General features: G+C 46.4%; 1 long non-coding RNA gene across 2 annotated transcripts in view; it reads right to left on the minus strand.

Annotated features, from left to right (window-relative positions):
* Window positions 1-25,183, minus strand: part of LOC310675857 — a 141,887-nt gene extending 116,704 nt beyond the window's left edge. The window contains exons 1-4 of one of the 2 annotated variants that reach the window (XR_014510250.1): window positions 24,677-25,183; window positions 22,792-22,929; window positions 22,222-22,247; window positions 21,803-21,849 (exon numbers count right to left, since the gene is read on the minus strand). This is a non-coding gene — a long non-coding RNA (uncharacterized lncRNA). Of the gene's footprint in view, window positions 1-21,802; window positions 21,850-22,221; window positions 22,248-22,791; window positions 22,930-24,676 lie in introns of those variants that run through there. The other variant, XR_014510249.1, reaches the window with a different exon arrangement.
* Between the last annotated feature and the right edge of the window lie 1,096 nt (window positions 25,184-26,279).

The following is a 26,279-nucleotide window of genomic DNA, read 5'->3' on the forward strand; positions in this document are numbered from 1 at the left end:
TCCAACACTGAGACACGATGGATGCACTTGATTGATTTGTGACAGGCAAATTAGTCTCTACGTTGAAAGTGCCTGTGTGGTCTCTGGTGGAACATCATCAGAAGGAAACTTACTCTGCGTGATCTCAGTGGGGTCAACATTGTTAGAATTCCTGCTCCATGATTGCAGTCATGCGATTGTTGTCTACCACGTGACTGTATGTGTTTTGACTCCATAGAGTGGGAAGTAACGAAGACAGGATGTTTGTGTTACTGTGTTCCATGAAGTGGGACTATTGTCCTTTGTTCTTTTTCTCTTTGCTGTCTGATGCTGGAGAAAGAGGGAGCCATATTGCAGTGCTCCGTGTGTGTTTATATGTAAATAAAGCCGATTAGCCAAAATGCTCAGTTGCTGAGGTATGTCACGCAAGGTGTGCAAACTCTGCGGATCCCTAAGTGTGCCGGTGTCTGTTAGCATCAGTTGCTGTGATGTTCAGGCTGAAGAAAGCTTTTGAAGCTCCTGACCAGGAGGGAGAGAACATGCCAGTCGGGCATGTGTCCTACTCAAGTGTAGGCTGAGCTCCTGACAAACTTAAACAGTGTATATGTTAACCCATTGAAGCTAATGGGGACTGCCCCACCACTCTCAGCCCAACCTCAGCCATCCCTCAGCGTGTTGGCGATTTGGTGTGTGATTAGTGGCTGCGACAAAGGAGGATTTGTATTGGCTGATGCTGCGTTAAAAGGGTGTGTGGTTGGTTGTTGCGTCAAGGACAGTTGTTGATTTGCTGCAGCTTCAGCAATTGGGCTTGTGATTTCCTTCTGCCGTTGGCGATCAGGCAGACGCGTTTTGCAGAAGGAGCGATTGTTATCAAGCAACACAAGCAATTGCAACCGTCTGGATACTGGTTTACTGCATTTCCTCCCCCAAAAACCTCAACAACCTTTGTCAATCCCCCCCAAAAAAGCTCAGCAACTCTGGGCCATTTTCTTAATTTGGAGTCCCCCCAAATAGGGGGCGTCTTATACAAGGGCGCATGTTATACATGGAAAAGTACGATAACTCTTTATTCAAGGAAACAAGCCACAGCCCAGGCCTAGTGGTCTCACCAATGCTTTATAGGAGGTCTTGCCCTGATGAAGCAATCGCAAGGACTGAAGGCCTTCCCAGTGCCCACTAGGGGCTCCTCCTCTCCAAGGTCTTTCCTACCAGCCTCAGGCTGCGTCTACACACAACCACCATCTGCTCTGCTTGTTTAATTTCTATGAATGTTCTAGGAGACCAGCAGAGAAGGGAGCTGGTCGCAGGAGGAGGGGAAGACTCCCTGGCTTCTGCTTCTGCCTCAGAGTCTGAACTATGCTCTGCCACAGCCTCTTCCTGTTCACTAAACCCTGTCAGCTCTTCCGCTTCTGCCACCTGCTCCTCCTGGTCTGCCCCTTCTCTTTCTGACCACTCATCATCATCCCACCACCAATCCCCTGGCTCTGAACCTTCTTCCCGTGTGAGTTCCCTAGGGGGCTCCTCAGCTGGTGCCTCCCACCGTTCCTCTGCACCCAGCCAGTCAACGACAGGTGCCTAGCCAAGGGGGCGCCTTCCCACCTCCTTCCCTGCTAATCTGTCACTAACTCGTAAGCCTCATTATCGCCTCATTCCTTTGCCAGAGCAAGGGATGCCCATCAGTTAACATGAAGAGCTTCGATTTGATATCCTGCTTTATCACTACCTGAAGGAGTCTCAAAGCAGCTAACATTCTCCTTTCCCTTCCTCCCCCACAACAAACACTCTGTGAAGTGAGTGGGGCTGAGAGCCTTCAAAGAAATGTGACTAGCCCAAGGTCACCCAGCAGCTGCATGTGGAGGAGCGGAGACGCGAACCTGGTTCACCAGATTACGAGACTACCGCTCTTAACCACTACACCACACTGGCACTCCAGCAGATGTGATCATCACCCTTGCTCTGAATAAAGTTCCAAGGATTCACTTCTCAGCGTGCCCCATCCAATGCACCACTGCAGTAAGTGCAATTCTGATCCCTGCGTTTGTATTTACTGAATGCATGGCTGTTGCACTCTTTGCATTTAACTCCTTAGAAAGAACAAACTAGCACAGTGGACTAAAACCATCCTCTGTGATGTGCTAATGTTAAGAGGAAGGTAAGAGGAGTGGTTAATATGCATAATAACCTGCACATCCACCAACTTTCCAGGACTTTAGGCATTGGTCTAACCCCATGTGGAGATCCCCAAAAGTGAACCTGGGACATTTTGCATGCACACAGCAGATGCTTTCCCCACCTGTAGCCTGAAGAGGTGAGGCCCATTCTATTGCCTCCTTCCCCCCTCATTCTACTTCTTTTGCAGAGCCAGCATTAGTTGGGAAAACAACTCCCTGGCACAATGTAGAGGTCAAGAGGAAGCTTCAGAAAGATCTCCCAATCCCCTCAAAATGGCCGCAACTTTGACAGAACTCACTTCCAAATACTTACTCCATCAGTAACTAATGGCTCTCTGCAGACGGAGTCCTTTCTTTTTTAGCCTTCAGTCAGGCTGGTAGATGCCTGAGATGTTACGTGGCCATCTTCAAATATTATTGAGAAAGATACCAGCTGCAGCAGTAAAAAGACAAGGGGGTGGGGGACAGATGAACATGCATTAAAGCGCTAGGAGTGCAACACAATAAGGTTCATGAAAACCAGGGGGGAAACAGCCGAGCTTAAGCCGAGGTAAAGGAATAGCCTGTGAGTAATGGCGCTGAAAGCAGCCGAGGTACCCAGTGACTCTCTCTCCCCCTTTGATCCCACTTTAAGATCCCTCTCTCTCCACCCTATATAAAATCATTGTCAGCTGGGGGACCAGTTGATCTGGCTCCTCCTTGCTTTGTGCAGCCAACGGGCAACACCTAAGTTGAAGTGGTTCGCCAACAACCAGGAGATCACACGGTGAACGCAGGTTCAACTAACCTGCAGCTCTTGCTCCAAGGTGCAGGCTGGGGGCCCCAAGGAATGGGGTTCCCAAGTGTCTTCTTCTCCTTTGAAAAGTTCCTCCAGTTAAAGCAGAATTTGCCAGTTGTTTCCGCAGAAGCAAGCCATTGGTGACTCTTAAGGCCTGTGATGGCTTGGGACTCGGACTTGGAACCAGAGGAGACTCAGTCTGCACCAGATTCTTTGCCTCAGGCATCATCTGAACCAAGTCTGGGGCCTGATCCTGAAGAGTCCCAGTCTGCACAGGTTCCCCTGCAACAAACACAAGCTGGGTCGAGTCAGGGGCCTCAGCCTGCCCTGGCTCCAGATGTGGGGATTACCTCGTTGCCTTCAGCTGGGCCATCACTTACAGCTGCTCCACTACCGGTTGGGTCAGGAGAGGCTGAGGCGGCCCCTGGGTCTAGTAACCCACCGACGTCTCCTGATCTGCAGAGACTAAGGTCTGAGAGAAGGAGAGACCTGAGTACTCACAGGAGGAGTGCTCGCCTTCAGGCGAAACAGGGAGGTGAGTCACCGGGGGATCAGGACCGGCCGCTACCCCAACAAAAATAAAAGGCTGTCGGACTCCATCCCAGGTTGCGGGAGCAACATTGCTGTATGCTAGATCTTGCCTGAGATTTTGTACCTGTCCTTGCCTGGTTTCCTGCCTTGTCTCCTGCCTTGGCCCTTTCGGACTGACTCCTAACGGAACCTTCGAATTCTGGACCCGTTCTGGACCGCGTTTCACGGGTTACCCCTGGGCCCAGCACAAGACCAAAGCACTCATGTCACTATGATGAGTTACATCAGGAAGAGCCCCTGCTATGTCTGAAGAACGCAAGAAGATCCCCAATGGATCAGACCAAAGACCCACTTACTGCAGCCCTCTGTTCTCTCTGTGGCTGCCCAGATGCCCATGGGCACCTGTGTGTCTCATGGAAAGCACTGGACTTGAGCTGGTCATGATTTAACTTGTTTTACTAGTTTCGACGGGACAAACTTAAAGTGGATTTGATGTGTGAGTACAGGCAATTCCCCACTCTCATGTGATCTACTTCTGCATGACCATGAACATACGTGGGGACAGGAACACAGAAGTGAGGAGCACCGTGGAGAGCCTTTGTGGCTTGTGAGGAGACCCTACCCACAGCCTGAAGACCCCTTATTCCCCTCCCGGAGCTACCATTCCCAGAAATTCCCTGGGAAGAGGGATTGATTGTTAAACTCAAGCCTTTTTTTCCAGGTGGGTGCCATTGCAATTCTAGGAGGGAGGTGTTCATGGTGAGCTCCAGCAACTCTATTTTCTAGAAAAATAGCACTGGTTAAACCACTCTGGGAATGGTAGCTGTGTGAGGGGAATAGAGGGGGTTCTCCTAACAACTCTCAGCACCCTTAACAACGACCTGAGATTTATTCTTTGGAGGAAACAGCCATGACTGTTTCAAAGTAGTATGAAACTGTTTTCAATGTATGGTGCAGATGGGTCTCTAAACTCTTGCCCCAAATATGGCATTTTGTACACCCTCCAAACAGATTCATCACATTGAACGATAAATTTGCAAAGAGGTCCAAGTGATGAAGGACGTTGCGTAAAGAAAAAAGACGCCACTGTCAATGTGATTGACACATATTGGCTAAAACCCGTCAGGATGAAAGGGAACCACATGTACATAGAAAATCCTCGCAGAAACTAGTAGTGGGGGGTGGGGGAGTCTGTCCATTTTGGTTTCTCCCCATTTCCCGTTTTTACTGCTGCAAGTTTAATTCTCTACATTACTGCTTCAGTTTGTAATCATCATCATCATCATCATCTCATGAGAAAGCATCAGCATTTGAGTGCAAATTTCTCTCGATCTACAAATTTTTGTTTGCAATTTCACATTTTTTTTCAATAGACACATTTTTCCTTTGGGCCATATCAGTGAGGCTGAAAGGGGCAGTCTTGTCATCTGGGCAGCCCAGGATTTCCATACCCTCTGCCCAGGCTTGTGCCCCAGGGAGGTCACTTAGGCGCTGGTAACTCAGTGGTTTGGCTTCACCCCCAGAGGCTCACTCCATTGTCTCTTGAGACCAACTAATGCATTTTTTCCTGAACATAAAGAGGTTTTGTATATTTTATTTTCATTAATATGTTGAATTTTATGCACGCTTCACCCTAGGATAAGATAAGGATAAGGATATGATAAGGATATGATAAGTGGGTGGCGCTGTGGTCTAAACCACTGAGCCTAGGACTTGCAGATCAGAAGGTCGGCGGTTCGAATCCCCGTAACGGGGTGAGCTCCCGTTGCTTGGTCCCTGCTCCTGCCAACCTAGCAGTTCGAAAGCACATCAAAGTAGATAAATGGGTACCGCTCTGGTGGGAAGGTAAACAGTGTTTCCGTGCACTGCTCTGGTTTGCCAGAAGCGGCTTAGTCATGCTGGCCACATGACCCGGAAAAACTGTCTGCGAGCCAACGTCGGCTCCCTCGGCCAGTAAAGCGAGATGAGCACCGCAACCCCAGAGTCATTCACGACTGGACTTAACTGTCAGTGGTCCTTTACCTTTACCTTTTACATGTGGTTTGGCTGGAAAGGGGCGTTGCATAATTCAGAGAAGTGTAAATTTTCAGCTTGTGCACAATTTCAGGATATATGAACTAGGTAGGTTTGCATTAAAACGTGAACTAAATCAAATTTCTCTTCCATCTCTAACCCAAGGGTATAGAATCCAGGAGACCTTCCTTCTTCTCCTTCTGCTTCTTGACAAATGCATATATGAAGCATCTATTTCCGGTTTGATCGTTAACGCTTCTTAAGCTTTTCCAGCACATCAATACATCACTTTAGCGAATCGATAAAATGCTTTAGAAACCCAGATAAACAATGCATGGAGAATGGCTGTGTCAACATGCAGGAAGAAATTAGGGGAGCCTTTATAAGAGATAGATTTGCCAATGAGTCATCTTTACAGGATAATCCTAACACAGTGGAATCCTTTCAAACAAACTTCCCTTTGACAATACGTTAGTTATAGTAATATGAGCCGCAAAACTTATTTCTTGCATACATGCGAGGAAAAACGTGTAGCATAAAGGGAGGAAAACAAATAACAGAATTCAACATTCATCATGGTTTTTTTAAATAAAAAGATACATATAAAAGTTACAAAAATAAACTCTTTTAAACATAAAAGTTTCCAAGTACAGATACAATTACTAGCAACGGATGACATTTGGAAAGAAGAAGAAAATCAAGATCAACTTGGCTGTTGAATGGATTGTAGCCAAAACAGGACCACTGAAGAACAAGGGGAGTATTGCTGGGTGGGTGGGACTAACAGGACAAAAAACCCCGCCCCCCATCGAAAGAGCCAATGAGGAATAGGCATGTTCAGTGGCCACGGAATGCTGAGAGTCTGTTTGTAGGAGGGGACAGAAAGCCAGTACGGATGGGAACTGGATTAGAACAGGCATGCCCAACCAGTAGATCACAATCTACCGGTAGATGCCCAGCTGATCATGGTGGATCGCGGGACCCTTATCGATTGGGGGATTAAATAAAGTTCACCAAAAGTTAACAAATAAAAGCTGAAGAACTCTGGGCAATCCTACTCCCAAAAAGCTCAACAACTCAAGAACTCTGGGCTCAAGAACTCTGGGCAATCCTCCACAAAAAAAGCTCAACAACTGTGGGCAATCCACCCTTGGGAGTTGGACGTGCCTGGATTGGAACATGGGGAATATGGCAGGTGTCTGGCTTGCGTTCCCACTCGCACAAGAAGAGCTGTTTCTGCAGCAAAAACAGGAGTAGACAATATGATTCCCACCAAATGTTGCTGGACATCAACTCCAGCATGGTATAGTGGTTAAGAGCGGTGGACTCGTAATCTGGTGAACCGGGTTCGCTTCCCCGCTCCTCCACATGCAGCTGCTGGGTGACCTTGGGCCAGTCACACTTCTCTGAAGTCTCTCAGCCCCACTCACCTCACAGAGTGTTTGTTGTGGGGGAGGAAGGGAAAGGAGAATGTTAGCCGCTTGGAGACTCCTTAGGGTAGTGATAAAGCGGGATATCAAATCCAAACTCTTCTTCTTCTTCTCCCACCATCGTCCTCAGCCATCGTTGGCCATGCTGACTATGATTCATGGGAGCAGGAGTCCAAGAACTTCTGGAGGGCACCATGTTGGCTGTCTCTGAGCGAGGACTTCTGAAGGTCTGGGCAGGGTGGTCTTGCTGCTGGCCCCACCCACTCTGAGGAGCTGCCAGTTCTCTTAAAGGGCCACTGCCCTGTTCTTTGGCATCAGCACCTGCAACATGGAGGCAGTGAGGACTGCAATGGGAGAACGTCATCCAGTACCTAGTTGTTCAATGATCCTGCATCTTCTAGCTTCAAATGGCATGGAGTAGATGTGGGGCTCCCTAAGAAGCACCTCTTTCCCCACATGCCTTCCATCAAGCATGATGGGGGTTAACCAGACCGGTTAACTACAATAGCAAGTTCCTCCCTCCCCTTTTCTGTAATGTACACAATATTATTATTTTTCTGTTTTGTTTTTTACATGGGTATTACAGTGGTACCTCGGGTTAAGTACTTAATTCATTCTGGAGGTCTGTTCTTAACCTGAAGCACCACTTTAGCTAATGGGGCCTCCCGCTGCCACCACACTGCCACTGCGTGATTTCTGTTCTCATCCTGAAGCAAAGTTCTTAACCCGAGGTACTATTTCTGGGTTAGCGGAGTCTGTAACCTGAAGCGTCTGTAACCTGAAGCATATGTAACCCGAGGTACTACTGTATTCCTTGTTCCTTTGTGTGTGTGTGTGATCTTACTCTCTTACTTGTCTCTTCGTACTTTTTATTTTTCAATAACGGTAATTTTAATAAAAATTTTATTATTTATACTCCGTCCATGACAGCTGTGGGGGGAGGGCGATGAGGTCAAAGAACATGGAAAGACTAATGGAGAAAGCTGCAAAGTCTATAGAGGAGCAATGCTGTACAAAAAAAGGTGGAGTATTCAAACCTTAACTCAGACAAGGACAACATCTTTTGGAAAACAGAAACTATTGAGATGAGGAAGGAGGGGGGGAAACGAACCCTCCGCCCTCCAACAAAAAAAGCAACCCCAATCTGCTCCTGTTCAATCTCATTTAAATTTAGACTATCACACGATTATCTCTCGCACACATTTTGCTTCTCACCTATTAAATTACATTCGCCGGGAACACAGCCAAGCAAGAACTCCTGGCAGCGTCACTCCCACTAAGGAACTACATTTCTTGCATTTTGGGAACATCGGTGCATTCTTCCAGTTCGGAGAGGGAGGGAAATAGCTTACAAGCAATTAAAGAGATGACATAGATTAACAGGGAGCCAAACCTGTAGCCATGTCTTTGGGGATCGGATTCATCCGAAAGATGTCGAGTTAAAACCCGCAGAAGAATTCCTTTGGATGGCTGGCAAACGGTGGGAGAGGAAGCTTTCTCGAGAAATCTAAAAATCCCCCAGCTAAAATGAGCACCTTCTATGAAGCCATCTGTTCTTCGCTGATGGCATGCAAGGGGAGGCTCTGGCGGGGGGGGGGGGGCCACGGTGGCAGGGGCTAATTGTTGTTGTTGTTTCTATACCACCCTATACCCGAAGGTCTCAGGGCAGTTCACATAAAAGATCACATACATAAAATCAAAATACAAACAACAACCCAATAAAAGAGCCAGCCTTTTTAAAAGGGTATGGGATGTCAAACAGATCAACCATAGCCCTGGTTGGAACACTTTTGCCTGGCTAAAGGTGTATAGTGAAGGCGCCAGGCAAACTTTCCTGGGGAGAGCATTCCATAGACGGGGAGCCACTGCAGAGAAGGCACTGTTCTCATGTTGCCACCCTCTGGACCTCTCGAGGAGGAGGCACATGAAGAAGGACCTCAGGAGATGATCTCAGGGTCCGGGTAGGTTCACATGGAAAGAGACAGTCCTTGAGGTATTGCGGTCCTGAGCTTTATAGGTAAAAACCAACACTTTGAATTGGGCCCGGAAACGAATTGGTAGCCAGCGCAGTTGCTCCAGGATCGGTGGAACATGCTCAAACCGTCTTGTTCCTGGCCGCTGAGCAACCTGGCTAAGGACTCCATGCCAGCCCAGAAGGAAAAAGAGAGACCACATTAAGCATTCTGGAACGCAAACCTCATTATCTAAATGAGATGGAAGCCACTAGACTAATTAAGGCGGATGACAGAAGTACCTTTAAACAGGAACTTGTGCTGCATTGGCGGGGTGGGGGGTGAGGTCCCATGGAAGAGTGCCAGTTTCCACCCCACTTTTGCTACACATTCTATAATATATATCTGACATGTCAAGAGTGGGGAGCCGAAGTGCTCAGTGTTGTGCACAGCCAGGTTGTGGGGCACACTGACAGAACCAGTCTCCCAAATGCTTGGTCTTCGACATCCGAAACAGCTCAGTCAGCTTGAACCATGTACAGTGGTACCTCTAGTTACGTACTTAATTCGTTCCAGAGGTCCGTTCTTAACCTGAAACTGTTCTTAACCTGAAGCACCACTTTAGCTAATGGGGCCTCCCGCTGCCGCCATGCCGCAATTTCTGTTAGCATCCTGAAGCAAAGTTCTTAACCCGAGGTACTATTTCTGGGTTAGCGGAGTCTGTAACCTGAAGCGTATGTAACCTGAAGTGTATGTAACCCAAGGTACCACTGTATACCAGCCTTTCTCAACCTGTGGGTCCCCAGATGTTGTTGGACTACAACTCCCATCACCCCTAGCTAGCAAGGCCAGAGCTCAGGGATGATGGGAGTTGTAGTCTAACAACATCTGGGGACGCACAGGTTGAGAACCGTTGATGTATATGGTAGAAGCGTGCGAAATGCTCCCAGAATGCAAAAGTTCACAGTTGGCTCAAAGACAACGATCCAAATTTTACTGTAAAATGTACCCTAATCATCATGCAGTTCAGCTACCACAAATGGATCCTTTCACAATTTGACAGGTCCCTGGAAAGTGGTCCCATTGACAAGGGTGAAGCAGCAGCAAAAAAGCTAATGCTATTCTAGGCTGCATCAACAGAAGTCTAGTGTCCAGATCAAGGGAAGTAGTAGTACCACTCTATTCTGCTTTGGTCAGACCATACCTGGAGTACTGTGTGTCCAATTCTGGGCACCACAATTTCAGAACGATGTTGACAAGCTGGAACGCCTGCAGAGGAGAGTGACCAAGATGATCAAGGGTCTGGAAACCAAGCCTTATGAGGAGCGGTTGAAGGAGTCAGAGACGTTTAGCCTGGAAAAGAGGAGACTGAGAGGAGATATGATAGCCATCTTCAAAAGACAGCCATCTTCAAGGACAGTCACAAGGAAGACGGAACAAGCTTGTTTTCTCCTGCTCTGGAGGGTAGGATTCGAACCAATGGATTCGAGTTACAAGGAAGAAGATTCTCACTCAACACCAGGAAGAAATTTCTGATACTAAGATTTAGTGGACTCTCCTTCCTTGAGGTTTTTAAGCAGAGGTTGGATGGCCATCTCTCACAGATGATATAGCCGAGATTCCTGCACCTTCCCGCTCTATGATTCTATTGTTCTAGGTGTGTTTAACAAAGCGGGAGAGAAGCTCCAAACAGAGCTTTGCTAAAAGGGGTTGGGTGTTGGGTGAGCTTTTAGGAAAGGCACTTGCGATATCCGTGTTTCAGTTTGTGTGTTGGTTGATTCGACTGATAAAGAACAGCTGAGCTTTTGAGTTAGAGGGTACGACTGTCTGAAAGGCACAGACTCTGGCCCTATCCTTCTGCAAACAAAGTATTGAGAATACAGCATGTGTACGGGGCCTTAGCTCTTTGGCCCAGTTTAAAACAAGACCCAGCTCCCAAACAGTCCAATGCAATTATCTTTGAACCCAACTTCATTTTTTTTTACTGTGAACTGCAATCTGGAAGCGGGGATGTTTTGATATAACCAACACTTGTTTGCACAGCAGTGCTCCTAATTAAGCTGAAATGTCACCACATTCGTATGTCTGTGTAACATCTTCTATTCACCTATTTTTAAAGGTCACTCCCCACAGGAAGCAACCTCATTTGAAACTTAACCAAAACGGCCTTTCTGTGGCATCTTTCCGATGAAATGGTATCAGACATAGGAAGCTGGCTTAGACCGTTGGTATATTCGTGGGACATGGGTGGCACTGCAGTCTAAACCACTGAGCCTCTTGGGCTTGCCGATCGGAAGGCTGGCAGTTCAAATCCCCTCAATGGAGTGAGCTCCCGTTGCTCTGTCCCAGCTCCTGCCAACCTAGCAGTTTGAAAGCAGGCCAGTGCAAGTAGATAAATAGGTACCGCTCTGACTTGCCTCCTGCTCCAGCAAGCAAGCTTTTCCTGGGAAATGACTCTCTCTGCATTCTGCATTTTTCTTAAGCAGAGCTAAGCAAAGATTTCTTCCGAGAACTTCTCAAGTATGAAACTGGGTTTGGGGGAAAGGGTTGGAAGTTTGATGAAGCCAGTCCCTCCCATTTGACTGAGTGAGGGCAGGATTGGGAAATAACTATTGCATGGGCATTTTCTGAGGAGGTAGTATTGAGAAAATATAGCACCAGCAGAAGTGTGGTGCTGGGAAGTGGAGTTGGGGTGCATTTTCGCTCAGCACTACTGCCTAATAGTTTGGATGCATTGCTCTAGAGAAGCCAGAACAGCGAGTCTCTTTCTGAACCTCGAAGTCGAGACCTTAAAGAGGAGGGAGGGAATACAATCTTCCAGCAACTATACAGAGCGCCTCAAAAGCAGGAAAATAAATAGTTTCTTCACTATTCTGCTGACTTCATAATAATTCTTTTTTTGGGAGGGAATTATGCACATTGCAAAGCTATGCAAAAAATGCCTTCTAGCCAGGACAAGCTTAGCAGAGATCGCAATCATAGTTTAACCTTTCCTCATTGTGTCAGATTTGCCAAGTTAGGCATATTTGGGATTAGTCCCCAAGCGTCTGTGCGAAATGCAATGGCAAATACCTGTATCACAGAGTTTCCATGCTGAAGTCCCGGAAATATAGAACAGGGGAATGCTTAAGATCTATTCCAGCAGGGTAGGACCTCCTGCTCATAGCTCTAACCTGCTCAGATGTCAGTAGTTTTGTCCGTAAGAAGCAGAACAATTCTCATGGGCTGAGTTTACCCTAGGGCTGGCAGCAAGGGGCAGCATGGTTGGCACCTGTCTGGTGCCCATCAGTGGAGGATCTTGGGCTCACAAATGTTAGCGGAGCTCTGTGCGACACCAAAATCTGGTGCTCCCCGTTTTTGTGCTCCCATTCTAAATCATATTTGTGGTGCCGCCTATGGTGTCAAGACTCTACACCCCTTCCCCTAAATCTACCATGCTCTACGTGGGGCTACCTTTGAAGGTGACCCAGAAACTACAACTAATCTGGAATGCAGCAGCTAGACTGGTGAGTGGGAGTGGCCGCCGAGACCATATAACACAGGTCCTGAAAGACCTACATTGGCTCCCAGTACCTTTCCGAGCACAATTCAAAGTGTTGGTGGTGACCTTGAAAGCCCTAAACGGCCTTGGACCAGTATACCTGATGGAGTGTTTCCCCCCCCCCCCCATCGTTCTGCCCGGACACTGAGGTCCAGCACCAAGGACCTTCTGGCGGTTCCCTCACTACAAGAAGTGAGGTCACAGGGAACCAGGCAGAGGGCCTTCTCGGTATAGGCACCCACCCTGTGGAACACCCTCCCATCAGACGTCAAAGAGATAAACAACCACCTGACTTTTAGAAGTCATCTGAAGGCAGCCCTGTTTAGGGAGGTTTTTAATGTTTGATGTTTTATCACTATTATTATTATTATTATTATTATTATTATTATTACTACTACTGCTGGGCTCATCCCTCAGCCAGGGTTGAGTCAGACAGGCCCCCTGGACTTGCCGCAGTGAAGTTGTAAACTCATTGTGCAATGGCAGAATTGTGCATCTCAATAAACGTCGAGTTTTTCTTTTGCTTCCAGAAACATGTTTGAAAAAGGAAGAGGCAATGAAGGGCACTAGCAATTACGCTTAAGGAAGGAAGGGGGAAAAAAGGAGCCAACTAGGATATATTGTAAATGACACTATTTTGTTTCTCATTAACTGCTCTGAAACTGCTATTTCAGATAACAAGGGGGCGTAATGGCCAGAAGCATCAGTGCCTTGTTTTGCTTCCTGTCTCCATATTTAACCGTTAAAATAATTTAGGGCTGAGCGAAAGAAGTTTTCCAGAAGAGGATGTTCAGCTTGCCACATCAGTTTGCATTTAGAAAAGACCGTCATGAATATTCACCCACATTTTGGCGTGATTTTCTCCTAATAAAAACATAGCTGTGTGCAATTTTGTCCAACGTGCAGGTATTTGCAAAGCAATCTTGCTTAATGCAATGCATCTTTGTATATTATTTCCCCTAATACAGGCATTTTGAGGTACACTTTACCCTAATACATGCATTCTTGTACATAACACTTGACTGGAGAACTGCATTGTGAAACCCAGAGTAGTATGTCTTTAGAAGGACGGCTGTGCTACAGTTCTCCAATTGTTTGGGAAAGTAAAAATTAGGTAAGTTTGCTTTCTTTTGAATTATGGCACTGGAGGAGACTCTTGAGAGTCCCATGGACTGCAAGAAGATCAAACCTATCCATTCTGAAGGAAATTAGCCCTGAGTGCTCACTGGAAGGACAGATCCTGAAGCTGAGGCTCCAATACTTTGGCCACCTCATGAGAAGAGAAGACTCCCTGGAAAAGACCCTGATGTTGGGAAAGATGGAGGGCACAAGGAGAAGGGGACGGCAGAGGACGAGAGGGTTGGATAGTGTTCTCGAAGCTACCGGCATGAGTTTGACCGTACTGAGGGAGGCAGTGGAAGTCAGGAGTGCCTGGCGTGCTCTGGTCCATGGGGTCACAAAGAGTCAGACATGACTAAATGACTAAACAACAACAACAAGTTCACTTTCATATGTGATCTAAATCAAATCGCACACACCCCAACTACCTGCCAGCATGTTCAGGTAATTCATGGTGATCTTTATGGGAAATTGCCCTTTCTGTGTTCCAGAGCCTTGATTTTCAGACTTTTTTTGTAAGCATAAACATGCAAGGGATTTCAAGATGCATTTTTGTAAAATTAATGGCATAAGGTAAATGTATGATACACCTGGAACTTGCGGGCCTCTGTTTACATGTGCTTCCCCTCCTCAAAGTAGCCTCTGAAGCAACAAGCCAAGTGCTTCATTGGCAGCCCTGAAACTCCAACCATCTTCTGTGCAGCTCACCAAATCCTCACAGTGAGAAAAAGGAAGCCCGTAAAACATCAGGGGGGAAGTTCTGGCTCCGTCTGCTTCCCACTGTGCTAGTTTTTACTTGCTGGCAATTATGTTACATGGAGAGCATTCAAAAGTAGGGTTCTGCCCCCCCCCTCCCTTTGCCGGAATGGTACAAATCCATTCTGCCAAGTTTCCCTCTTGTTTGAGTTCAGATTGTAACCTTTGTGGGGGCAAAGGCCTTGTCTTCATGCACTCTGCAAAGCGCCATGAGCACTGATGGTGTGATAATGCTAGAATCATTGGATCGCAGAGTTGGAAGGCACCCTAAAGCTCATCTAGTCCAACCCTCTGCAATGCAGGAATCTCAACTGAAGCATCCATGGCAGATGGATAGGCAGATAAATCCAATAAGATGATGCCATCCCTGGCTCCTTAGGGAGGAAGGGCGGGTATAGGAATTCAACAAACAACAACAATGGGAATGATAATTGATCCCATGTAGCGGTCTCAGGCTGTTCAATGCAACCCGCTTTAAAGATGGTTCTTTCTGAAAGTTCTGGTTCATCTTGTTCCACTTACAGGCAATTTGTTTTTGGAACCTGAATGAGTTATATGACAAGTTTGGAACCTTCCTGCAGAAATAGGTCATTTGACTTCTGTGTTTCAAAGAGGATTTGTTTTATATGACATAGTAATGGTAATCCTGCATGTTTCAGGGCCAAGCTTGATGTCATGTTTTCATTTCTTCCAGAGATTGCTTTTGCAGTGATTCAAGTATATCTATGACAGAGAGAGAAAGAGAGAGAGAGAGAGAGAGAGAGAGAGATATTGAGAGAGGGAGAGAGAGAGGGAAACCATGAACAGAACCTGCTGCCAGGGACTTTGAATGTGTTGAATGGGATTTACTCCCTCGTAAATATGCTTAGGACTGCAGTCTCTTTGACTAATTTCTGTGAAATCATATATGTCCAAGGAATGATTCCAAAAAATAAAATGGCTTACAATCTGGAAGTGCTGGTGATACTTTCAAGGAGGAATCCTGATTCTCATAGGAATTATTTAGGTGCAACACTGCCAGAGGTTGGAGAAGACATGTTGCAAAGCAGCACCAATATATGCAAAAATTTATTGATATAGGGAAAAGGGAAAAGGGAAAGGGCTATGGGGTGACTATGGGGTATGGCGCTCGTCTCACTTTTCAGGCCAAGGGAGCCAGCATTTGTCCACAGACAACTTTCCAGGTCATGTGGCCAGCATGACTAAACCGCTACTGGTGCATAGAGGACCGTGACAAGTGCCAGAGCGCACAGAAACACCACTTACCTTCCCGTCACAGCGATACCTATTTATCTACTTGCACTGGTATGCTTTTGAACTGCTAGGTGGGAAGAAGCTGGGACAGAGCACCGGGAGCTCACCCCATCGTGTGGACTCAAACTGCTGACCTTCCGATCAGCAAGCCCAAGAGGCTTAGTGGTTTAGACCACAGTGCCACCCGCGTCCCTATTTATTTATATATTGCAAGGCTAAGGAACCTGTGGCCCTCTGAATGTGGTTGGACTCCCACCAGGCCCGGCCAGTCAGGATTGTTGGGAGCTGTAGTCTATCTATTCCCTGGTCCTGAATGGGATAACTGTGCCCCTGAAGGACCAGGTGCGCAGCCTGGGAGTCATTCTGGACTCACAGTTGTCCGTGGAGGTGCAGGTTAATTCTGTGTCCAGGGCAGCTGCCTACCAGCTTCACCTGGTACGCAGGCTGAGACCCTACCTGCCCGTGGACTGTCTTGCCAGGGTGGTGCATGCTCTAGTTATCTCCCGCTTGGACTACTGCAATGCGCTCTATGTGGGGCTACCTTTGAAGGTGACCCAGAAAGTACAACTAATCCAGAACCCGGCAGCTAGACTGGTGACTGGGAGTGGCCGCCAAGACCACATAACTCCGGTCCTGAGAGATCTGCATTGGCTCCCAGTATGTTTCCGAGCACAATTCAAAGTGTTGGTGCTGACCTTTAAAGCCCTAAACGGCCTCGGTCCTGTATAGCTGAAGGTATACAGCATCTCCACACCCATCGTTCATCCCGGATGCTGAGGTCCAGCTCTGAGGGCCTTCTGGCAATTCCCTCATTGCGAGAAGTGAGGTTACAGGGAACCAGACAGAGGGCCTTCTCGGTAGTGGCGCCCGCCCTGTGGAATGCCCTCCCTTCAGATGTCAAGGAAATAAGCAGCTATCCTATCTTTAAAAGACATCTGAAGAGGTTCAGGGAGGTTTTTAATATTTAATGCTGTATTGTTTTAACACTTGACTGGGAGCCGCCCAAAGTGGCTGGGGAAACTCAGCCAGATGGGTGGGGTATAAATAATAAATTATTATTATATCAACATCTGGAGGTCCCTCCTATATGTGTAGAAAAACCACAGAACTCTACTTCCAAGCTGGGGTATTATGAGTTTCAGGGAGTTCATAATGCTTGCCTCACAGAAGACTTGAGACTATTATGACCCCTTAATTCTTCCCTGGCTCAGACTAAGGGTAGGTGAATCTGTCTACTTGCGATCTGTGTTGCTTTCCCTGTTTTGTTTTTTACCCATAGCTCTGTTCCATTTCTCCTGGCTCATCTCTGCCTATGAAGACACAGCTCGAGCACACTGCGCAGGGCTACACAGACAACTGATCGCTTCATCTGCACCTATGGAAGGAGACTCTGGTGGCTGCAGCGTAAGAACTGTCCCAACTTCCAGGCTGTGCTTGCCACACATGTGAGAGGCTTTGTATAGCTTCGCACCTGCACCATGTTCCTGTAATAATAGCTGTGAGAAACAGACAGAGTGAGAGCGCTCAGGACAGCACATGACTGTGCTGCTGACTGCACAGCAACCGTGGGGACATAGGAAGCTGCCTGACACCAACTCAGTCCATCTAGCTCACTATTGTCTACACAGATTGGCAGCCAGTCTCCAGGGTTATAGGCAGGAGCCTTTCCCAGCTATACCCGGAGATGCTGGCAACTGGACCTGATATCTTCTGCATGCTCTACCACTGAGGTATGGTCATAGAATCAGAGAATTGTAGAGTTGGAAGGGACCCCAAGAGATATCTAGTCCAACCCCCTGCAATGCAGGAACAGGAATGGGGAATCCTCCCAGTCCCCTGGGCTGCAATGGTCACCTCAGTCTTGGTGGCTGCTGAGAGTCCCGTGCTGTGCTTTGCAGCCCCGGAAAATCAGCCTTGCCAGGGGCTTTACAGGTGCTGTCGATCAGCCGATCAAAGGTACCCGCAAACCCCTCTTTGGCCCAGCTGCAACTAAACTCGTCCCAAACGGGATGTCAGGTGTAGAGCAGGTGGGTGTTGCTTGGCTCAAAATGCCTGGTGGGCCTAATTAGGCCTGCGAACCAGAAGTTCCTAACCCCTGCTTTAGAATTCGAATTCAGAGCAGAGCATCTGTAAATGGGAAGCACTGCCAAGACATCGGGGTTGCCTCCTTATGCACAGGGATCAGCTGAACCGTTGCACCGCCTTGGGGTGGGAACTGACAGATGGATGACGTTCGCTGCATGTGGCGTATGATGTTTCTCCCTTCCTGCTTCTGGAGGGCACAAAACAAAATGATTAAAAGCAATCTGGAGATATTAGCTGTATAACAAGAGACGAATCTGGTGTCTCGTGTCCCCGGCTCTGATTTATGTTGGCTAGGTGTGCATTATATTCCCTGCCTCATCAGCTTTGCCAGACTCTCAACCAATAAATCTCACAAGGTGTTGCAACTTGTAATTTTTTGAGCTGCGTGCCTTTATATAGACAACTCAACCGTGGATGGCATTGCTCCACCGGTGGGAGTCTTGGCCACGTGCCTCGCCCCGGAGGTCGAAAGAATGTTGTTTGCACAAACTTCTGTCTTCTTTTACTTACATCCTTTGCATGTATATTAATTCCCCACCCACCCCTCTTTCCCCTTACCCCACCACTACCGTAGATTCTTAATTGTTTTTAAGAGATGCACTTTGAACGCTTGTTTAAAAAAAGGAGCGGAATCTATCAAAGGGACAAGATGGGAGATATCCGCAGAGCTTAAACAACAATCAAGCGAGCTGTTTTTTTTATCATCTTTCGCTTGTAACATACATCTGATCCAATTATTGCCACAGAGGTGCTGGCAGAGTGCATCTTCGCTATGCAGAAAATATTGAGACAGCAGCAATGGAAAGAGAGCGGGAGAGAGAGAGAGAGAGAGAGAGAGAGAGAGAGAGAGAGAGACCATATGCCATTATGTAGCAACTGTGCTTTGAAGCAACCTCTCGCTGAAACATCACAAGATCAATACTGCAGAGAGTTCCACTCTCCTGTATTATTACGGGGAAGCTTCCTGCTGGCGGCTGGAGGCCCACATCCCATTTAATTGCGCTCGCATTTAAAATTCTGCTGCACCTGCAACGTCTGCCGTTGTTTGCAAGCCGGTTATGAACAATGAAAACTTTCCCCCAAAATGTCAGGCGAGAGGCAACGGCCATAAATCATCCGCCGATAGCATCACGTGAACCTGGCTCCCAAGGCAAATGGCCCTGAAGATGGAGAGTGCCGGGTTTATCAGACAGGCAGCATCATCCACTGACGCCAGCACAGCGAACCACAAGCAGAAGACAAGACATGGGTACCTTTCCTTCCTGCTATTTTCCAACGCTAGGGCCGAAAAGGTTCCCCTGCCTTTATGGATCCTTTACTGTTTTGCTCTGTTTTTGTTCTCCTTCTTCTTCATTTTTAGTGTAAATTAAAAAATATTTATATACCACTTTTCATTTCTTAAAAATAAATAAATCAGAAAGTGGTGTGAAGCACAATGCAAAAATACAATAAACCAAACCAACCATAAAAAAGTTGTAGGAATGTTCAGGGAGGCAGGAGAGGATATATTGTTTGATGATATTCTTGCTAACTTGCGTTAGCAAGTTCTGTATCTTAGCAGAGTTTAAACATTCCCCTTTCAATCGCACAGTGCTTAGCTTGTTGCAGGCTCGTCTGAGCCTCTCAATATAAGATTCCTGATAAGATACCTTCTTGTCCCTCTTGAAAAGAATAGACACAACACTCTTTTTAAAGTCAGTATAAAAGTAGTTTACTTACAATCTTTCAGTTCACAGTTAGATCCGTGAAGGTAGACTTAGGTTACAAAAGTGCATATCTACATGAACTATCCCATAAGGGAGTTAGTCCCAAGTGAGTGCGACTGAGCAGTGACTGAGTCACTTCTCCTCATACACAGGAAAACAAAAATGAAGGAGAAGAAAAAGAAGCACATAGAGGAGGTGTGCTCCGCTATTCTGAATAGGCCACTCCCACTTCAAGTCACATGCAGTAGAAGTCTGTCCCAGCTCAGGAGAAAACAGGAAGTTTTCTCTCAAGTGGTACAAAACATTCCCTAACATGTCCACTGTAGGAATGTTGTAAGGTAAAGGTAAAGGGACCCCTGACCATTAGGTCCAGTCGTGGCCGACTCTGGGGTTGTGGCGCTCATCTCACTTTATTGGCCGAGGGAGCCGGCGTACAGCTTCTGGGTCATGTGGCCGGCATGACGAAGCCATTTCTGGCGAACCAGAGCAGTGCACGGAAACGCCGTTTACCTTCCCGCTGGAGCAGTACCTATTTATCTACTTGCACTTTGACGTGCTTTCAAACTGCTAGGTTGGCAGGAGCTGGGACCAAGAAACGGGAGCTCACCCTGTAGCGGGGATTCAAATCGCTGACTTTCTGATCGGCAAGTCCTAGTCTCTGTAGTTTAACCCACAGCACCACCCGCATCCCAGGAATGTTGTACTTGACTGCTATAAGTTTCACATCCCACAAAAGTAAATCCAAAACAAACAGATTAAAAGCTAGACTAATAATTAGTTTGATAGGTTGGTACATATGGTTCAATTTGCACCGATTTGTTGTTTGTTTGTTTGTTAGATTTATGTACCACCTTTTCCTCCAAGCAGCTCAAGGTGAGGATACATGGTTCTCCCCTCCCAATTTTATCCTCACAACAACCCTGTGAGAAAGGTCAGGCTGAGAGACAATGACAGGCTCAAGGCCATGCAGTAAGTTGAGTGAGGATTTGAACCCCAGCCTCCCAGGTCATAGTCCAACACTCTGACCATTACACCACACTGGCTCTAAAAGAGAGAGCGCTCCTGAGCTCGTGCAGAGTACCTAAACACATGGCGCAACTTCAGACTTAGCTTCCTGGATGGCAGGCTTGTGTTTCTAACAGAGCTACAGTTCCCAGACTCCACTGTGAAAAGCGGTTGAATGTTAAGCCACTTTGGAAACTGTAGCTGGGGGGGGGGAGGGAATTGGGGTCCCCTCACAACTCTCAGCACCCTTAACAAATGGCAGTTCCCAGAATCCTTTGAGAGAAGCCCTGACTGCTTAAACTGGCATCGCAGCACTTTAAAAGCTTTGCGTGAATGTGGCCCAAATCTCATTCTGCGGCCAGCCCGGCCAGTCTTTCTGGGCTGAAAAGAGTGCTCTCAAACTGCAGCCTGTATTTATTATTTAGTTTTTAGTTAAGTATGCCTTATTCTCTGTACCAGTTAGTTTTGCACAAATAATTTTGTGTTGCTCGTTTTAAAGAAAAAAACAGCAACACAAGAAATCTCTCTTGATTTCCCATGATCCTCCATGCTGAGACATTACAAATCAAAAATAAAGGATTTCCACGCATAGCTGGCTTCCGTTCTCGATTCCCCTTCAAGCTGCCTGCGCCGGTATATGAATTAAATGACCCTGGAGCCAGACAGGCTGCGGAGATCTGTTATTCTTAACTGCCATTTGCAACGGCTCCGAAAGCTCTTTTTTCCTTCCCAAAAAAGGGAAGTGTGTAAGAGCACAGAGGGATTCCAACTGTTTCAAGCGGCCGTTCGCTGCTGCTCTTGTTGCTCTCATTATTTGCAAAGGAGATTGACAGCTCTGGCAATAACAATAACCTTTAGCTTTGCATTTACGACAAGACACTAATGATCTTCGCCAAGGGTGTAAAGGAGAGCCCACTGCAGCTGGGAGAGGTCATCGTTGGTTATTGGCTCTCATTTTATCCGTTATGCATTTATTTTAGTTGACACAGCCGTGGCGGGCATGCCAAATTGAACATGGGCATAGAAGAACAGGGAAGATTTCTGCATAGGCCTACAGAGAGAACTTTGGCCTTGTGGCAAACTCGTTTTGAGTTCCCTTCTCTGCTCCATTCTACAATTCTGGGGTGAGGAACCAGTGGCCCTCTGGCTACCATTGGACTACAGCTCTAGCATGGCCAATGGTCAGGGATGATGGGAGTTTAATGTCAATATTTGGAGGGTCACAGGTATTATGTACTGAAGTTCTCACCCTGGGCCAGCAGGGGGCTACTGTAGATAGTTTTCACTCAGGTCCCCGTCAGGTATTTTAGGCGGGAAACCCTGGGTTGTTGTTGCTACAATGTTGACAGCCGGCTGCCTATAAAAGCAGGCCGGCTGAGCTGTTTGCTGTTCAGTTCTGTTCCAGCTTACAAAATAAAGAGCTGCTTTGGAGAAATCGCTGTGTCGTCTGCCATGTCTACCCACAACTTAACTACAGGTTTCTCTTTCTTTCTTTCTTTCTTTCTTTCTTCATTATATACTGTAAGTATCTTTGCCAGAAAGGGACATGGATGGTGCTGTGGTCTAAACCACAGAGCCTAGGGCTTGCCAATCGGAAGGTCGGCAGTTCGAATCTCCGCGACGGCGTGAGCTCCTGTTGCTCAGTCCCTGCTCCTGCTCACCTAGCAGTTCGAAAGCTCGCCAGTGCAAGTAGATAAATAGGTACTGCTCCAGCGGGAAGGTAAACACCGTTTCCGTGCACTGCTCTGGTTCTCCAGAAGCGGCTTTGTCATGCTGGCCACATGACCCGGAAGCTGTCTGCGGACAAACGCCGCCTCCGTCAGCCTATAGACTGAGATGAGCGCACAACCCCAGAGTCATCCGCGACTGGACCTAATGGTCAGGGGTCCCTTTACCTTTACCTTTGCCAGAAACCACTGAAGAAGACCTTAAATCAAAATGCATTTGTGTTAGTTTTCATTTTAGGGTTTTTGTCATTTCATTTTAAGAACACCAGAAAAGCCCTCTGGATCAGGCCAGCGGCCCATCTGGTCCAGAATCCTGTTCTCACAGTGACCAACCAGATGCCTGAGGGAAACCCAAAGCAGGATTTGAGCGCATCCTGTGGCTTTCAACAGCTGGTACTCAGAAGCACTACAGACTCCAACTAAGGAAGCAGAGTATAGCCCTCCTGGCTAGGATTTTGTGTGATTTGGACATCCACATCTCAGCTTGTCTGCATTCATCTTACAGCTATGAGTCATAACGTAAGTAAAACATCAACACAAAATGAAATCCAAAAGCTATATTTACAGAATTGCAAGAACTGTCATGAGATAAGTAAGTACTTTAAAACCAGTGCTTTCTTCCTCTAAAAAAAAATAAAAAATTAGGGGTACTCTCATTTTGACTCAAGAAAATCACCATTTTCTAGTTCAAATCGGGGAAAATAAATACAGTAAATGGACAAAAGTACAAAGAACATGCATTACCTCATATTACACAGCTGACAGCTCACAGTAACTTCCACATTGGCATGAGGTTGTGTGCACTAACAGCTTCCCGATTCCTCTGTTTGCTGTTGGCGTCTGTCGCCAGATGTCGTCCTTTCAAAAACCATACACTGAAGGCTTAAACAAACACAAAGGAGGACGTACCAATTTTATAAACATTAAGTTGGCTACAGTGTTTAGATGCATTCCACACTGCTTCACACATTAAACGCTCACTTCCAACTGAAACTCAGGAAACACTGGGAAAGGAAATGAACCCGCCATCGGAGGCGGTAACAACAAAACTGACCAATCACCGTGCTAGATTCCAACTCCTGCTTCACACATTAAACATTCACTTCTGTCTGAGACTTAGGAAACACCATGATAAGAAATGAGGCCACCATCAGTCGTAGCAACGGAACTAATGATTCACCGTGCTAGAGAAGAAACTAAAAATTTTATTTTATTTTTTTAGTTTCATTTAGTTTAGTTTTAGTTTTTTAGTTTCATTTTTTTAGATTCACAAAATGTTTAGGGGTATGCATACCCCTGCTTCCCCCCCCCCCCCGAAAAAGGACTGCTTAGAGCAACCTATCAAAGTTGCCGACCTGGATTGCGACTGTTGCCTTTCTGTTTGGAAAATGCGGCTTTTTCAGGCAGCCATTTTGAACATCTATGTCATTTCTCCCCATTGTACTTCCTCCTGTTCCTTAAAAAAAAAAAGCAAGCTTTGGTATAATTCCCTCAGCCTCCCCTTTCATTCTCTTCAAGAGTTCCGAGAGGTATTCTAATATTAATAAAAGCCGAGCACAGGCAAAGTCGCCCAAGCAAGATTATTCACACAGAACAATGTGTCAGTAATGTGGGTGTACACGGACTGTAAATTCAGCCTGCGACGCGCAGGAAAATAGATTGCGGTGTCAACTTAATCAATGGTTCATCCCAGTACTTCTCCAGCAGTTGGCCCTTATTGCAATCACGGGACTGGCCTACCATGGTGGGGAAAAAATCAATCAGCTGCATTTTCTAAGCCCTGAGAATAACAACAGAAACGTAGTAAGAAATACCAATAGCAAATAACCATATTACTCCACCAAATAGCAGAGGTGAAGTGTGTTTTCCACACAGCAAAAATGCCCAGAAATCCTTTCAGGACATTATAGCAGATGTTTCAGGCAGACGAAAAGAGTGCAGCGGTTGTTGTATGCCCAACATCATTAAACACTCGTACCCGTGAATCTGACATTTGTTATCGTCAAAGTGAGTGGGGCCTGCAACAAGACATTGCAGCGTGGAATGCACTGTCTTTCAGGGGTCTGGCTGGCTGGGTCCTTTTTCATGCTTCTGCATTCCATTCGTCCTCCGTTAGCCTTTTTGTTCTCTACCCACAATAGTCAGTCATCCTTTCAACAGCCAGATCAAGAGCATTTCAGGGTTCTGAAGGGGGGGAAAGCCACAAACAGATAAATAAATAAATGTAACAGCCACGATTCAGCAGATTTCCTATTTTGGTTCCTTTTGCCTCTGAGGCTGCCGTTTTGCGCCTACGTCTTTGGGATCAAGCCCTGCTGGTTTCAGTGGAGCTGACTTCTAAGTAAACACACAGACAAGGATGGGCAGGCCTGTTGTCTCTCATTCCACAATATGTATTTCACCCTCTAATAGCTCTGCAGGCTGTTTAGCTTGATTGTTTCTCCTGCTGCCAGCAATGCCACATTCCATCTATTAACCGCATTCTGTGCAAGGAATTCCACTTAAACTCTGCGAAGCTCTTGCACTGTATCTGAAGTGCACATCCCTGCTGCTCCCGTATTTGACGTGAGCTAATAATAACCGAGGTAGCGTTTATCTTTTCTGCTCCCCTTATGAAATTTTTGTTTACCTTAACGAGGTCCCTCTGTTCAGCTCTCGGTTTTCGAAGGCTTTGCTGTTGGGATTCCTTTGCTCCCCTCTCCATCCTTCCTGAAGAACCAAAGTCTCTCTTTCTATGTGTGTGTCTTCTTCTTTTTTTATCCTACTGGTTGCCTTCTGTTCTGTGCTTTCCATTTTTAGCACGCCATTTGTCAAACGGAACGGCACACAGGATTTCAAGCTTGGCCTCTGTGCATCCCCTTGCTTCGGCAGAGCAGGGCAGCGCCTTCCAAGTCGCACGCAAGACGCCGCTTTCTGGTGTTAGACTATGGAGAATCTGTATCTGTGCTGAACGATCTGAGAGGTTCATCTGCCAGTCCTTTGCCAGATGGCTTATGACAATCCACACGCTGTTCCTTTCTCTCAAGGATCTTTGAAATCAGAAGTCGCCAAGATGCAAAAAAAGCTTGGTCAATCAGAGCTTTGAGGGTGGGTTAAAAACCTAAGAAGAGCTCTGCTGGATCAGACCAAAGACCTATCTATTAACAACAACAACAACAACAACAACAACAACAACAACTTTATTATTTATATGCCACCTATCTGACTGGGTTGCCCCAGCCACTCTGTGCAACGCCCAACAAAATATTAAAAATGCAATAAAACATCAGCCATTAAAACCTTCCCGGAACAGGGCTGCCTTCAGATGTCTTCTAAAAATCAGTTAGCTGTTTAGCTGTTTGTCATCTGATGGGAGGGTGTCCCACAGGGCGGGCACTGCTACTATGGCCAACCCATGGGAAACCAAAAGGCCTTTGTAACTGTTGTTGATTATCATTATTGACAACACACACAACGTAACAGGCTGTTTTTGACTAAGTAACTTCTATTTCAAACACAATTCAACATATAATATCTCACAATGTGTAATTCCATAGACCAACACATCATGCAAACAGAACATAGCCTGAGAAATTAAAGTCCAATGGATGGTCAGGAGATAAAGTCCATTCAGTTCCTAAATTGGCATATTGGCAATAACCACAATATGGTATGCTTACCATATTGTGGTTATTGCCAATATGCCAATATTTAATTTCTCAGGATGTGTTCTGTTTGCATGATGTATTGGTCTATGGAATTACACATTGTGAGATACACATTGTGAGAGATTATGTGTTGAATTGTGCTTGAAATAGAAGTTACATAGTCAAAAACAGCCTGTTATGTTGTGTGTGTTGTTACTAGGATTGTATTTACATAACCTAAGGTTTAGTAGTGTTTTGATTATTATTATTGAAGCAATCCAAACCCAACACACACACACACATACCTGACAAGTAAGAATAACTATTCTTGAATCTGGAAAAGTGGGTTCTAGTTCCTGAAGGCTAATGGCACAATATGTTTGTTTTTATTTTTTAAGGTGCCACAAAACTTGTTTTCATAGAATCACAGAACTGTAGAGTTGGATGGGACCCCAAGAATCATCTGCTCCAGTCACCTGCAATGCAGGAACCACTGCTAAAAATTGCATTTTATGAGTTTGTGTCTGGCTGCTCAGAGGAAACCTATGTTGAACATCTTCTTGCTGACAAAGACCCAGATGTCAACAGGGCTGTCAAGAAATTCTG

The sequence above is a fragment of the Podarcis tiliguerta genome (assembly GCF_965153285.1).
Source record: "Podarcis tiliguerta genome assembly, chromosome: 4".
NCBI classification, from domain to species: domain Eukaryota; kingdom Metazoa; phylum Chordata; class Lepidosauria; order Squamata; family Lacertidae; genus Podarcis; species Podarcis tiliguerta.